Source organism: Dryobates pubescens, chromosome 12, assembly GCF_014839835.1.
Source record: "Dryobates pubescens isolate bDryPub1 chromosome 12, bDryPub1.pri, whole genome shotgun sequence".
NCBI lineage: Eukaryota > Metazoa > Chordata > Aves > Piciformes > Picidae > Dryobates > Dryobates pubescens.
This window is the reverse complement of record NC_071623.1, coordinates 5623980-5637536: the sequence shown is the minus strand read 5'-3', so window position 1 is coordinate 5637536 and position 13557 is coordinate 5623980. Positions and strand designations below refer to the sequence as shown.

The window sequence follows — 13557 nt, the reverse complement described above, 5'->3', positions numbered from 1 at the left end:
GACCTCAAAGATCATCAAGTCCAACCTGTCACCCAACACCTCATGACCAGACCACGGCACCAAGTGCAACGTCCAATCCCCTCTTGAACACCTCCAGGGATGGGGACTCCACCTCCTCCCTGCGCAGCACATTGCAATGGCCAACAACTCTCTCTGGGAAGAACTTTCTCCTCACCTCCAGCCTAAATTTCCCCTGGTGCAGCTTGAGACTGTGTCCTCTTGTTCTGTTGCTGGTTGCCTGGGAGAAGAGACCAACTCCCTCCGGGCTAAACCTCCCTTCAGGTAGTTGTAGAGCGTAATGAGGTCTCCCCTGAGCCTCCTCTTCTCCAGGCTAAACAACCCCAGCTCCCTCAGTCTCTCCCCACAGGGCTGTGCTCAAGGCCTCTCCCCAGCCTTGTTGCCCTTCTCTGGACACGTTCAAGTGTCTCAATGTCCTTCTTAAACTGAGGGGCCCAGAACTGGACACAGGACTCAAGGGGTGGCCTAACCAGTGCTGAGCACAGGGCACAAGGACTTCCCTGCTCCTGCTGGCCACACTATTCTCGATGCAGGCCAGGATGCCCTTGGCCTTCTTGGCCACCTGGGCACACTGCTGGCTCATGTTTAGGCAGCTGTCAACCAGCACCCCCAGGTCCCTTTCTGTTTGGCAGCTCTCCAGCCAACCCCGACCCCAGCCTGTCAATACTGCTTCTGGTGCCAAAAGACGGCAGTGCCATTCACACAAACAGATCTCCATCTTGATCCTAAAGGATCAGCATTGAGAATGCAGAATTCAGCCACCAAGAAATAAACTCCATTAATCATTACCTTCCTTTCTTTAGGGACAGCAGGTGACTGATCATTCTCACGCCTTGACATCCTGACGTGAAACAATCAAGATGATAAAACCCTAGAGGGGCTAATTTTAGCTCACGAGGAGGGCTAAAACCTCTGAAATGGAAGTTCCAACCAATGCAAGACATTCTTGTCCCTTTCACATGAGCACACAATTCACAGTGGCTTCGTTCATCCTCCCTCCTGACACATTTCCAGGGTAGTTCCCCCTCGCTGCCGTCTCACGACCCATGTCCGCGCTCTGCTCGGAGCAAGCTTAAGCGCTCAAGGCAAGGCTCAGAAATTAAGAATTCAAGCAGAATCACAGAACACTAGGGGTTGGGAGGGACCTCAGAAGAACAAATTCCTATCTTAGCCAGGGCTTAAATAATTCCTGGGAGAAGTGTTGGTTAGGGTTTTTTGCCTTCCAGATTTCTCTGCCGAGCGTTAACATGTTTGAGAGAGAGAGAAAGCTACAGCTTACATGTGAACGGCTTTCAAGAGCATCCATATATAGTCAGTATTATAAATAGCTATTTATATACCAGCACTGAGCTGCCTTTTGGGTGTATATATATAGAGAGAGGGTGTTTTCTGCATACAGAAATTATTCTCTTATTCTACCTTGTACTTGCAGTCTTAGCTCTCCTCCCACTCGCAGAGTCCTGCTCTGTACCACAACAGAAATAACCACTGCTAGCGTCAAACCACGCTGCCACTGGAGTTTAGAGAACAGCAGGTTGGAAAGGGACCTCAAGCATCACCAGGTCCAACCTTAATTGGTGGCAAAAGCGTGGTCTAGACAAGATGGCTCAGCAACCTGTCCAGCAGAATCTTGAAACACCCAATGATGGGGACTCTACAACTTCCCTGTGGACACTATTCTATCATAAGGACACAGAGCTGCTGGAGCGATTGCCGAGACGAGGCCACAAAGATGCTCCCAGGGCTGGAGCAGCTCTGCTGTGAGCACAGGCTGAGGGAGCTGGGGGTGTTCAGCCTGCAGAAGAGAAGGCTCCAGGCAGACCTGAGAGCTGCCTTCCAATAGCTGAAGGGATCCTGCAGGAAGGCTGCAGAGGACATGTCCTGAGGGTGTCTGGAGCCAGGCCAAGGGGGAATGGTTTGAAGCTGAGGCAGAGCAGGGTTAGAGTGAAGCTGAGGAAGAAGTTGTTGAGTGTGAGGGTGGTGAGACTCTGGACAGGCTTCCCAGGGAGGCTGTGGCTGCCTCCTGCTTGGGGGTGTTGAAGGCCAGGCTGAATGAGGCCTCGAGCAGCTGAGTCTAGCTGAGAGGTGTCACTACCCATGGTGGGGAGTAGATGATCTCTGAGGTCCCTTCCAACCTAAGCCATTCTAGGATTCTGATTATTCCAATGGCTAAATGCTCTTGCTGTGAAAAATTTTCCTCATGTCCAATCTGAATCTCCTCAGGGGGAACTTGTACCTATTACCTCTCATCTTTTCCATGTAAAAATGGAGTCTCCCTCTTCTTGGTAGCCATCCTTTACCTACACCAGTGCTCCAAGAAGAGCTTCTAGCAGACTAATCCAAATCTCTCTACAGAGTTCTTTCTCTACTGGCCATACAGTAATTTACATCTTCCTGTGGCTCTTTCACTAGTCACAAAATGGTATTGTTAAGGGGGTTGTAAGGAATACAGAGCTATAGTAAACATTTCAGGACTTGAATCTCAAGGTGCATTTTCCACCCCCACCACCACCACAGACTTGTTAGGGTTGGAAAGGACCTCAAGGGTCATCTAGTTCCAACCCCCCTGCCACGGGCATGATTAAACTAAACCAAAAGGGGCTGTGAGAACATTAAAATGGATCTGCAGTTTCTTTGTTTTCCACACTCCCCAGTTCTGAAGAGCTGGCTGGAGTACATCAGCTCCAACACTTAACAGGTTTGTTACAACTCGTTTGCAAGCCAGACAAAAGGAATCCAAACAAATTTCAAGCTTCAGCTTCCATGCAGTTAAACTCTAAATGATTACCAAACCCAATAAATGAGTAAAGAGAAACAAAATCATACAAACCAACACATACCAGATTCACTGAAACTGCCAACGTTCCAGTAAAGTTTAAGATCAGGCAGGTATATTTATGAATGAAGAAGAGAGCTGCCTTCAACTGCAGGTCTAAGCACTGGCTGAAGTAACTGCCAAAGATCTAGCTCCAAAACATGGTGTAGCACTTGCTCCCTGGAGCACTGGGTTGCTTTAGCTTTCTCTCCTTTCCTGTAAACCACGGTCCCACACCCGTGGTAATTTTACTCACTCCGTTTTTCTGCATGCCAGAAAAATCCAAGGGGCTAAAACGTGGTGGAAAAAGATTTTTTGATTTAAATCAAAATGCTATGTTTTTTTAGGGTAATTAGTGACAAGCAAGGCCACACTCCTGAGAGCTATTCAATGCAGAGGATCCTTCAGGCAGAGAGGTCTCTCCTTGCAGAACGTCACAGATGAAGTACAAAGTGGGGGGGGAGGGGGGGGGAAGATTTGCCTTCCTATCTCCAAATGAGCAAAAGAGAAACCTTGAAACACCCACACACCTGGAAGTAGCATTTTAAGCCTGTACAATAGAGGGAGGGGGGGGGGGGGAAGAGAGGCAATACTTCAATTAATCAATCCACCCTTTGAAATGGCACTTTGTGTTTCTCCAACGGGCAGGTATATTTTCTACAAAGCTTGCCTTTTGCTTGAGGATTTTTTCAGCTGCAGATCTCTAGGCTGTTAAGTCAAACAAACACACACCCAAGGCAAGAAAAATCTTAAAGATGGTGGTGGTTTAGACAAACCCAACGGACTGTTTGAAATGTTAGATTTGACAGCCTTAGAGTGAGAGCCAGGGGCAAGGGAGGGGGGGAGGATAAAACCAAAAGAGCGTCCTAACAGGCAGTAAAATGAAATGGGAATTGTGAAGGTTGTACTAGCCAGGTCACCACTACTGACTGGCAATATACAACTTACAATACAATATACAGTGGAACAGGCTGCCCAGAGTGGTGTCTCCTTCTCTGGAGGCTTTCAAGATACATCTGGATGTGTTCCTGTGCAACCTGTGCTGGATTCTATGGTCCTGCTCTGGCAGGGGGCTTGGACTTGAAGACGGAATTGGATGTGGCACTTGGAGCCATGGTTTAGTAGTTATGAGGTACTGGGTGACAAGTTGGACTTGATGATCCTTGAGGTCTCTTTCAACCTTATTGATTCTATGATTCTATGACTTTGAAGGTCCCTTCCAGCCCCTAACATCCTGTGATCCTGTCACTCATCCTGGAAGCTGGTGGTACTCAGCATCTCAAGAGGCAACAAAGGAAACAAACAGGACAATTTCAAACTTCTCTCCTGCAATACTGCAGAACCCAAAAGGCCATGCATGATCTGCATCCATCACCATGCCAATAGAATTTCCCAGCCCTCCTCTTTGGCTTTGCTGAATAAATATTAAGGACTTGCAATAAAAGCAACTCCTCCAGCTACCACCATGTAACTAATGCATTACCATCTTAACAAGTCTACTGAGCAGAAGCCAGGCAATAGCTTGCCTCAGCCAAGGCAGAGAGCAGAGGCATTTGCAGGATCGTGGCTAATTTCACACTATGGCAGCTCCAGGCTGTTGCTGCTTCAGACAGCTACCTGCCGCAGCAATGGTAGGCAGCGCAGGATGCAGACAGAAGGTGGATCTCCGGCAGCAAGGCTGGAGTAGATCAGCAGCAACAGCAGGCAGAGCCCTCATACACACCAAACAGAAACGAATGGCAACAGAGCTTCTTGCTCCTCCGAGCCCAGGAAGGGCCATCGCTGCAAACACACAAAATCCTGCTTGGAAAAACAATCCTTTTCCTTTCCACACGCTCAAGTCCGAGGGTAGCGACCGAGTTTTCCCTGCTCACCGGCCAAGGCAAAAGGTGAAAGCCGAGAGGAGAACCAAGGCATAGCCCCAGCAACGGGAATCCCGGCATCCCTCTTCTGGCTAGCGGCTCCAACTGAGGAACAACCTTCTCTCCTGGGTGTTGTCCCCTCTGATGCTCTCCATCACCACCTACCTACCCGGTAACCACTAGTGGATTTTTCTCCTACCCGGCACAGAAAAACACACAAGCCCAGCGACAATGCGACTGATACAAAACCAAATACATAAAAAAAAAAAATAATTCACAGATGGAAAAAAAAAAAAAACAACAAAAAAAAGGGAAAAAAGCCCCAGCGAAACACGCCCTTCCCCAAATCACAATACTCCAAGCAGAATCTTTCCAGGAACAGCCACAAGCCCTTGCAGCCAGACGGAAGAGGGTATCGGGGAAGGAGAGGGCGGCGAGCAAGACTAGGAACACAGGCGGAATCCCACAGGCGGCCGCCCCCTCGCCTCCCCTCCCAGGCATCTCCCTGGAACCCCGACCCCCGGCACCGAGGAGGGGCCGCGCCCGCGGGCTCTGCCCGCTCCCCGCCAGGCACCGCAGCCTCGCCCCTTCGGCCCCCTGCGGGCCGGGGGCACCTGGGCTGCGGGGCGCGGCGCTGCCCGCCGGTGGACACAGCCTTCGGCCCCGCTCCCGCCGCGGCAGCTCCAGGAAACGGCTCCCGGCGGGGTTGGGGGGGCGGGGGGGGGGAAGGAGGAGGGGACGGCGGCAGCCCAAAGGAGGCGGGGGCGCGAGCAGCAGGGGTCGCGCGGCTGGCCGGTGGCAGGGGTAGAGGGGAAGAAAGGGACGGAGCCCAGGGCAGGGGGTGAAGCGCCGGGCTGGCGTGCCGCAGCAGCAAGAGCCCGACAACCGGGAGGTGACAGGTGAGGGCAGCGCAGGGCCCCGCACAGCTCCCCTACCTCCGCTCCGGCGCTGCCGCTGCTCGACTCGCACCCGGCGGCGCGCACTCACTCGCACCCGCCGCCGCCGCCCCCTCACTCCGCTCCCCCGCCCGCCGCGGTCCCTCCCTAGCGCGGCGCTCAACCGACACCACTGGCCGCCCGGCCCCGCCCCCAAGCCCACATCGACATCTGTGACTACCAGTAGCAGAGCAAAGAGACGCCCTCGGGCCACGCCCGCAGCCTTTTCGACCAATAGAAGCTGTCTATGATCCCGCCCCTCCGCACCTCCCCGCTGGCCCCGCCCCCACCCCGGCCCCGCCCGGCCTCGCGGAAGGTTCGGTTGACTCGCAGCTGCCGAGCAACGGGTGCGGGGCCGCGGGTGGCGGCGGGGCCGGGGCCCCGGGAGGTCGAGTGAAGGGAGAGGCAGCGGCCGCGGGCGGTAGCCCGGGGTGGCTCTGGCTGCAGGAGTAGATTGGCACCAGACACGGGTGTCACCAGCAGACACCAGTGACGCCTCCGCTGCCGGCAGGGCGGGCAGGTGGAGGTGCGGATGTTCATCCTTGGGGGCAGGGTCGTGAGCAGGCAGAGGGACAGGTGGTTTCCCGTTCAGATAACGGCTGAGTTGTGTTGTTTTTTTTTTTTTTTCTTTTCGTTTTTTGTTCTTTTTTTTTTGCATGGAAACTGGTGCACGCCCCCGGCACGCAGAGCCGTTAGTCACCCGTGTGCGGAACGCGAGGGGGTGGAGAAGGGCCCTAGGAACCGCTGCTGCTGCTGCTGCTTTTGCTGGATGGGTGGAGAGAGATAGGCTTAGGGGATATTAAAAATCAGTATCGCCTTCCCCCACTCCCCGCCTTTTTTTTCCCCTCCTTCCCCCACCACCAGATCAGCTCCCGAAATGGTGAAAACACATGGTGAAACGTCTGCAGCACTCAAGCGTTTCTCCAACTTTGCCAAACCCAGAAGCCCTGCTTGCAGGTTGTGCTGCTGGTGCCTGTGAAGGCCTGCACTGTGGAGCTTTGCTCACACCAACTGCAAACACAGTTCACAGCTGAGGCCATTTTCAGCTGCCACTTCCAGGCACGCGTCGGCTGTCGGAGGCATCATGGAAAAAACGCAGTTCCACAGTTTATGGATGCTCACATTCCAGGTACAAATCCAGGCTGGGTGCAGAGTGGGTTGAGAGCAGCTCTGAAGGAAGGAGACTTGGGGCTGTTGGGTGCTGAGCAGCTCCCCAGGAGCCAGCAGTGCCCTCATGCAGCCCAGCAGGCAGCTGTGTGCCAAGCTGCAGCCAGAGGAGTGTGGGCAGCAGGGCAGCAGAGGGGATTCTACCTCTTGGCTCTGCTCTGCTGACATCCCACATCCAATCCTGCTTCCAGTTTTGGCGTCCCCAGCAGGAGAAGGACACAGAGCTGCTGGAGGGAGGCCAGAGGAGGCCACAAAGATGATCCAAGGGCTGGAGCAGCTCTGCTGTGAGCACAGGCTGAGGGAGCTGGGGCTGTGCAGCCTGCAGAAGAGAAGGCTCCAGGGGCACCTCAGAGCCGTCTTCCTATAGCTGCAGAGGACATGTCCTGAGGGTGTCTGGAGGCTGTTTATGAGGGTGTCTAGAGACAGGCCAAAGGGGAATGGTTTGGAGCTGAAGCAGAGCAGGGTTAGAGTGGAGCTGAGGCAGAAGTTGTTGAGGGTGAGGGTGGTGAGAGTGTGGCACAGACTGCCCAGGGAGGCTGTGGCTGCCTCCTGCCTGGGGTTGTTGAAGGCCAGGCTGGATGAGGCCTTGAGCAGCTGAGTGGAGCTGAGAGGTGTCTCTGGGCATGGTGGGGAGCTTGGAGGAGATGAGGTCCCTTCCAACCTAAGCCATTCTGTAAATTCATCTCTCATTTTCTTTGTATGCATCAATGGTGGTTCAAATTATAGGAATGTTCTGAAGGCCCCTGGACATAACAGGCCTTGGGGCTCAGCAGTGGTGGAGTATTGCAGATCTAACACTACCCAAATGTGCTTTGCTTTTGTAAGGATATGAACCTTCAAAAAATCATCACAGACAGCTAACAGAACTTTAGGCATTGCAGGGCATAGAAATCAGGCTCCTCATTTTCCTTTGTTGTTCCACACAGACTGTACTCCATGAGCCTTGGGGCCCTTAAGTGTTGTAGTTTGGATCTGGGTTGCTCTTTTGAATTAAATGTTGTCTTCATCTCTGCTCACAGCGCTTTGATTCACAGCGTGCTGGGGTGTTGGATGAAGCTAAACTGGCAGAGGTGCTCAAGGAGCGCACCTAATGCATTCCAGCCACAAATGAGCACTCTGGTAGTCAAACTAACCTAGTCAGGACACCCTGAAATGTGTATAGCTTAGAGCTCAGGCCCTTGGCACCGACTGTTTCACTCCACAGGTCTTCTACTAGGCCTTGGTGTTCATTGGTGTAGTCAAAGACATGGAGGTTTGTAGTTCAGAAGGTGCCAGAAGATATCTAATGTAACATCTGAAGGATGTTCATGGCAGGCAGGCAAACTGGTACTTGAAACTGATGCTTAACAAGTCTGCCAAAGCTCCCAGCTTGTGTAGGAATCTTCCCTTGTGGTTGTGTTAGGAGTACATCATCCATAGTCATTAGGATAACTTCAGCTCCCTGAAGGGAGGCTGGGGCAAGGAGAGGGCAGCCTCTGCTCCTGGGTGGCAAGGGACAGGAGCAGAGGAAATGGTTTCAAGCTGCACCAGGGGAGGTTCAGGCTGGATGTTAGGAAATATTTCTTCACTGGAAGGGTTCTCAAACATTGGAATGCTCTGCCCAGGGCAGTGCTGGAGTCGCCATCCCTGGGGGTGTTGCAGCAGTGTGTGGAGCTGGTGCTTAGGGACATGGTTTAGTATTGAGCCTTCAGTGCTGGGTAGAGGGTTGGACTGGAGACTGAAGGTCTCTTCCAGGCAGATATATTCTGTTATTTTGTATTTGGGGAAAGGGCCTCTTAAGTTCTTCCACCACACACTCGACTTCCTCTGTTCTTCTGTTCCTGATGTTCCTGGAGGTCTCTTCCAAGCAGGTAGATTCTGTGATTCTGAATTGTGTTTGGCCTGGTCACTGAGGCATTTACCAGGTTTTTGGTTAAGTTTGTTTTGCATTGTGAAATGTCTCTAGATTTTTTTGTTTCCCATTGTCTGGGAGGCAAAAAAAAAAGTAAGAAAGGAGAGGCACCAAATGTTGCTCATTTCCCTTTCTTTGCTTTTTTTGTGTTACAGGAGATGCATGAAATCAACCCCCTTAGAAAGGAGATGCACCAAATGCTGCTCAGTTTCCTTTCTTTGTTCTTTTTTGTGTTGCAGGAGACACATGAAATTGTGGCTACCAAGAAATTCAAAGGGTGAGGTTTTCTCCTGCATAATCTTTCATGTCAATAACTCCATTGGAATGGTCTGCCCAGGGCAGTGCTGGAGTCACCATCCCTGGGGGTGTCACAGAATCACCAAGGTTGGAAGAAACCTCAAAGATCATGGAGGCCAACCTGTCACCACAGACCTCATAACTAGACCGTGGCACCAAGTGCCACGTCCAATCCCCTCTTGAACACCTCCAGGGATGGGGACTCCACCACCTCCCTGGGCAGCACATTCTAATGGTGAATGACTCTCTCAGTAAAGAACGTTCTCCTCGCCTCAAGCCTAAACTTCCCTTGGCACAGCTTGAGACTGTGTCCTCTTGTTCTGGTGCTGGCTGCCTGGGAGAGGAGACCAACCCCTTCCTGGCTACAACCACCTTTCAGGTAGTTGTAGAGAGCAATGAGGTCTCCCCTGAGCCTCCTCTTCTCCAGGCTAAGCAACCCCAGCTCCCTCAGCCTCTCCTCCCAGGGCTGTGCTCCAGACCCCTCCCCAGCTTTGTTGCCCTTCTCTGGACACCTTTCAGCAGCTCAACATCTTTCTTAACCTGAGGAGCCCAGAACTGGACACAGGACTCAAGGTGTGGCCTAACCAATGCAGAGTACAGGGGCACAATGACTTCCCTGCTCCTGCTGGCCACACTGTTCCTGATGCAGTGTGTGGAGCTGGTGCTTAGGGACATGGTTTAGAGCTGACCCTTCAGTGCTGGGTCAAGGGTTGGACTGGATGGGCTTGGAGCTCTCTTCCAACCAGATAGGTTCTGTGATTCTTTGAAGTTCAAGATGTGACAGGGGTAGAAAATGTGCTACCAGAGGTTCTACTCCAGCTCTTGTCAGTGGCTTTTGTGGTCCATAACTGATTCCAGGGTAGAAGGCAGTGATGCTACAAGTGCAGAATGAAGATAAACGACTGGGTGATGCTTTAATGCTTTAAAATAACTACATCAATTTCCAGCAGCATATGCTAGCAATTAAAACAATTTTTTTCCTCTCAGTGTATCTTGTCACTTTAATCTGAGGCCAGATTGTGAGTGATGTAGTACATCCAGAGCTTTTTTTATCAGAAGGCATGGACAGAACCACTGCTGGGGCAAAATCCGAGCAGAGGACTGGAGTTGTGTGGTTGTAACCTACATGAAATCAGTTTCCTTCTCCTGCAGCTCTCACAGGTAACCTGTGTCATGCACTGACATGGTGTAGTTGGTGCTTTTACTGAGATCAGCAGCCCAGAATGCAAATCATGCCCTGGGCTGCAGCCAGAGCAGTGTGGGCAGCAGGGCAAGAGAGGGGATTCTGACCCTCTGCTCTGCTGAGCCCTCACCTTTGATCCTGCCTCCAGTTCTGGTGTCCCCAGGATGAGAAGGACACAGAGACAGAGCTGCTGGAGTGAGTCCAGAAGAGGCCACAAAGATGCTCCAAGGGCTGAAGCAGCTCTGCTGTGAGCACAGGCTGAGGGAGCTGGGGGTGTGCAGCCTGCAGAAGAGAAGGCTCCAGAGGGACCTCAGAGCTGCCTGCCACAAGCTGAAGGGATCCTGCAAGAAGGCTGCAGAGGAACTGTTCATGAGGGTGTCTAGAGACTGGCCAAGGGGGAATGGTTTGGAGCTGAGGCAGAGCAGGGTTAGATTGGAGCTGAGGAAGAAGTTCTGTAGTGTGTGTGGGGGTGAGACTATGGAATAGGCTGCCTAGAGAGGCTGTGGCTGCCTCCTGCCTGGGGGTGTTGAAAGTCAGGCTGGATGAGGCCTTGAGCAGCTAAGTCTAGTTGAGAGGTGTCCCTGCCCATGGTGGAGAGGTTGGAGTAGTTGATGTCTAAGGTCCTTTCCAACCTAGGCCATTCTGTGATTCTATGATCTGCCTTGTTTTGAATGTTTCTCATAATATGGTGTCTGATAAAGAAGATAAACCAATTTATGATACACTTTAATCTTTAGCTTTGCTTCAAAAAGGTCAGCAGTCTGCAATTTCACATGCCTGAAATCAAGCATCAGAGGCCACTTTTCTTCTGGCTTTCTGCAGTATTCATCATAATATTTTTTCTCCCTGATCTTGTAACAGTAATGCCTGAATACAGGCATTTTGGTTTATTGCATCCAAAAGTATCAGGCTGCTTTCACTCAACTCAACACAGAGCCCTGGAGCAGGCTGCCCAGAGAGGCTGTGGAGTCTCCTTGTCTGGAGACTTTCCAAACCCACCTGGATATGTTCCTGTGTGACCTACTCTAGGTGCTCCTGCTCTGGCAAGAGGTTGGACTGGCTGGTGCCTGGAGGTTCCTTCCAACCCCTAACACTCTGTGGTTCTCTGAAAGAGATGAAATTTTCTGTTGTCATCTTTCTGAGCCCCTCAGTTTAGGAAAGATGTTGACTTGCTGGAGCGTGTCCAGAGAAGGGCAACGAAGTTGGTGAGGGGTTTGGAACACAAGCCCTGTGAGGAGAGACTGAGGGAGCTGGGGTTGCTTAGCCTGGAGAGAAGGAGACTCAGGGGTGACCTTATTGCTGTCTACAACTACCTGAAGGGAGGTTGTAGACAGGCAGAGGTTGGTCTCTTCTCCCAGGCACCCAGCACCAGAACAAGAGGACACAGTCTCAAGCTGCACCAGGGGAGGTTTTAGGCTGGAGGTTAGGAAGAAGTTCTACATAGAGAGAGTGATTGCCCATTGGAATGGGCTGCCCAGGGAGGTGGTGGAGTCACCATCACTGGAAGTGTTCAGGATGAGACTTGATAGGGTGCTTGGTGCCATGGTTTAGTTGATTAGGTGGTGTTGGGTGATAGGTTGGACACGACGATCTTGAAGGTCTCTTCCAACCTGGTCTGGTCTATTCTATTCCTATTCTATTCCTATTCTATTCCTATTCTATTCCTATTCTATTCCTATTCTATTCCTATTCTATTCCTATTCTATTCCTATTCTATTCCTATTCTATTCCTATTCTATTCCTATTCTATTCCTATTCTATTCCACTCTTTACAAACCAGGCATGGTGTGGAGGCCAAGTGCTGTTTTATCTTCTGAGATGCACATCAGGGTGTACAACAGTGATTTTGTTTTGAGAACCTAGACTAGACTCACCAAGTGACTAAAATAAACACAGGAAAAATAGCATTTACCAGGTAAAAGAAGCATCTATGACTGATCCACAGAAGCAGCAAACCTCATTCATAACAAGCTCCTATTTTTAGATATACTTTTTTCCCCCATAAAAAGGAAGGGAAATGCCCAAGTTTGGACCACCTTAGTGTTTTTATTTTGCCAGGGACTCCTAAGAGGGAGCAGGGGGGATGGTGTGGAGTGATCTAGGCTAGAGATAACCACCTGAAGGCAGCAGGCAGATTGTCTTGGCTTCCTTTTTTGGTGCCCCAGGGTAGCTGGCTTGGTGTCAGGCTGGCCCTCCGGCGCAGATCAGAGCAGTCTGATCTGCTCTGCTCGGAGCGCCGTGTAAGTGCCAAGTCCTACACATCGTCTCCAGGAGCTCCTGTGAGTCATTTCAGCAGCTAGCTGGTGTGATGTGATGGCTAACCAGTGGAACACAGGCTGGCTAGGAAAGTGCTGCTTACCCACTGCAGCCCCAGCACACCACTGGCACCGGCAGCCGAGTGGGAATAAATCAGAGAATCCATAGAATGGTCTGGGTTGGAAGGGACCTCCAAAGGTCATCCAGTCCAACCCCCTCTGCAGGAAGCAGGGGCATCCTCCACTAGATCAGGTTGCCCTGGGAAAAAAAATACATTAAGGTGACCCAAAGTTGAGCATTTCTCCTCCTTTCTATGGGAAAAATACCTAACCCCAGTATCTTCTTATGAATGAGGCTTGCTGCTGCTTTGGATCAGTTTTACCTGGTAAATTCTATTTTTCCCTGCATTGATTTTAGTCACTTGGTGACTCTAGTCTAGGTTCTCAAAACACAATCTCTGTTATAGTCCCATATGTGCATCTCAGAAGATAAAAAAGCACTTGGCCTCCATACCATGCCTGGTTTGTAAAGGTTCACAGAAATCTGATGTGAGCAGCAGTGGGTGCCAAGAGGGTGGTGAGTAAGTAGAGTTAACCATAGAATAGAACAGAATAGAATTAACCAGGTTGGAAGAGACCTTTGAGATCATTGAGTCCAACCTATCACCCAACACCATCTAATCAACTAAACCATGGCACCAAGTGCCTCATCCAGGCTCTTCCTAAAGACCTCCAGGGATGGGGACTCCACCACCTCCCTGGGCAGCACATTCCCATGGCCAATCTCTCTTCCTGGGAAGAATTTCTTCCTCACCTCCAACCTAAACCTTCCCTGGCACAGCTTGAGACTGTGTCTTCTTGTTCTGGTGCTGGGTGCCTGGGAGAAGAGACCAACCCCCACCTGGCTACAACCTCCCTTCAGGGAGTTGTAGACATCAATAAGGTCTCCCCTGAGCCTCCTCTTCTCCAGGCTAAGCAACCCCAGCTCCCTCAGCCTCTCCTCCCAGGTCTGTGCTCCAGACCCCTCCCCAGCTTTGTTGCCCTTCTCTGGACACCTTCAAGTGTCTCAATGTCCTTCTTAAATTGAGGAGCCCAGAACTGGACACAGGACTCAAGGTGTGGCCTAACCAGTGC

The 13557-nt window shown here is 51.4% G+C and overlaps 1 protein-coding gene across 2 annotated transcripts in view; it reads right to left on the bottom strand.

Annotated features, from left to right (window-relative positions):
- Positions 1-5682, bottom strand: part of CDKL5 (cyclin dependent kinase like 5) — a 118261-nt gene extending 112579 nt beyond the window's left edge. For both annotated transcript variants that reach the window (XM_054166134.1, XM_054166135.1), the window contains exon 1: positions 5631-5682. The gene's annotated coding sequence lies outside the window, so the exon portion shown is untranslated. The remainder of the gene's footprint in view (positions 1-5630) is intronic.
- Positions 5683-13557: the final 7875 nt, after the last annotated feature.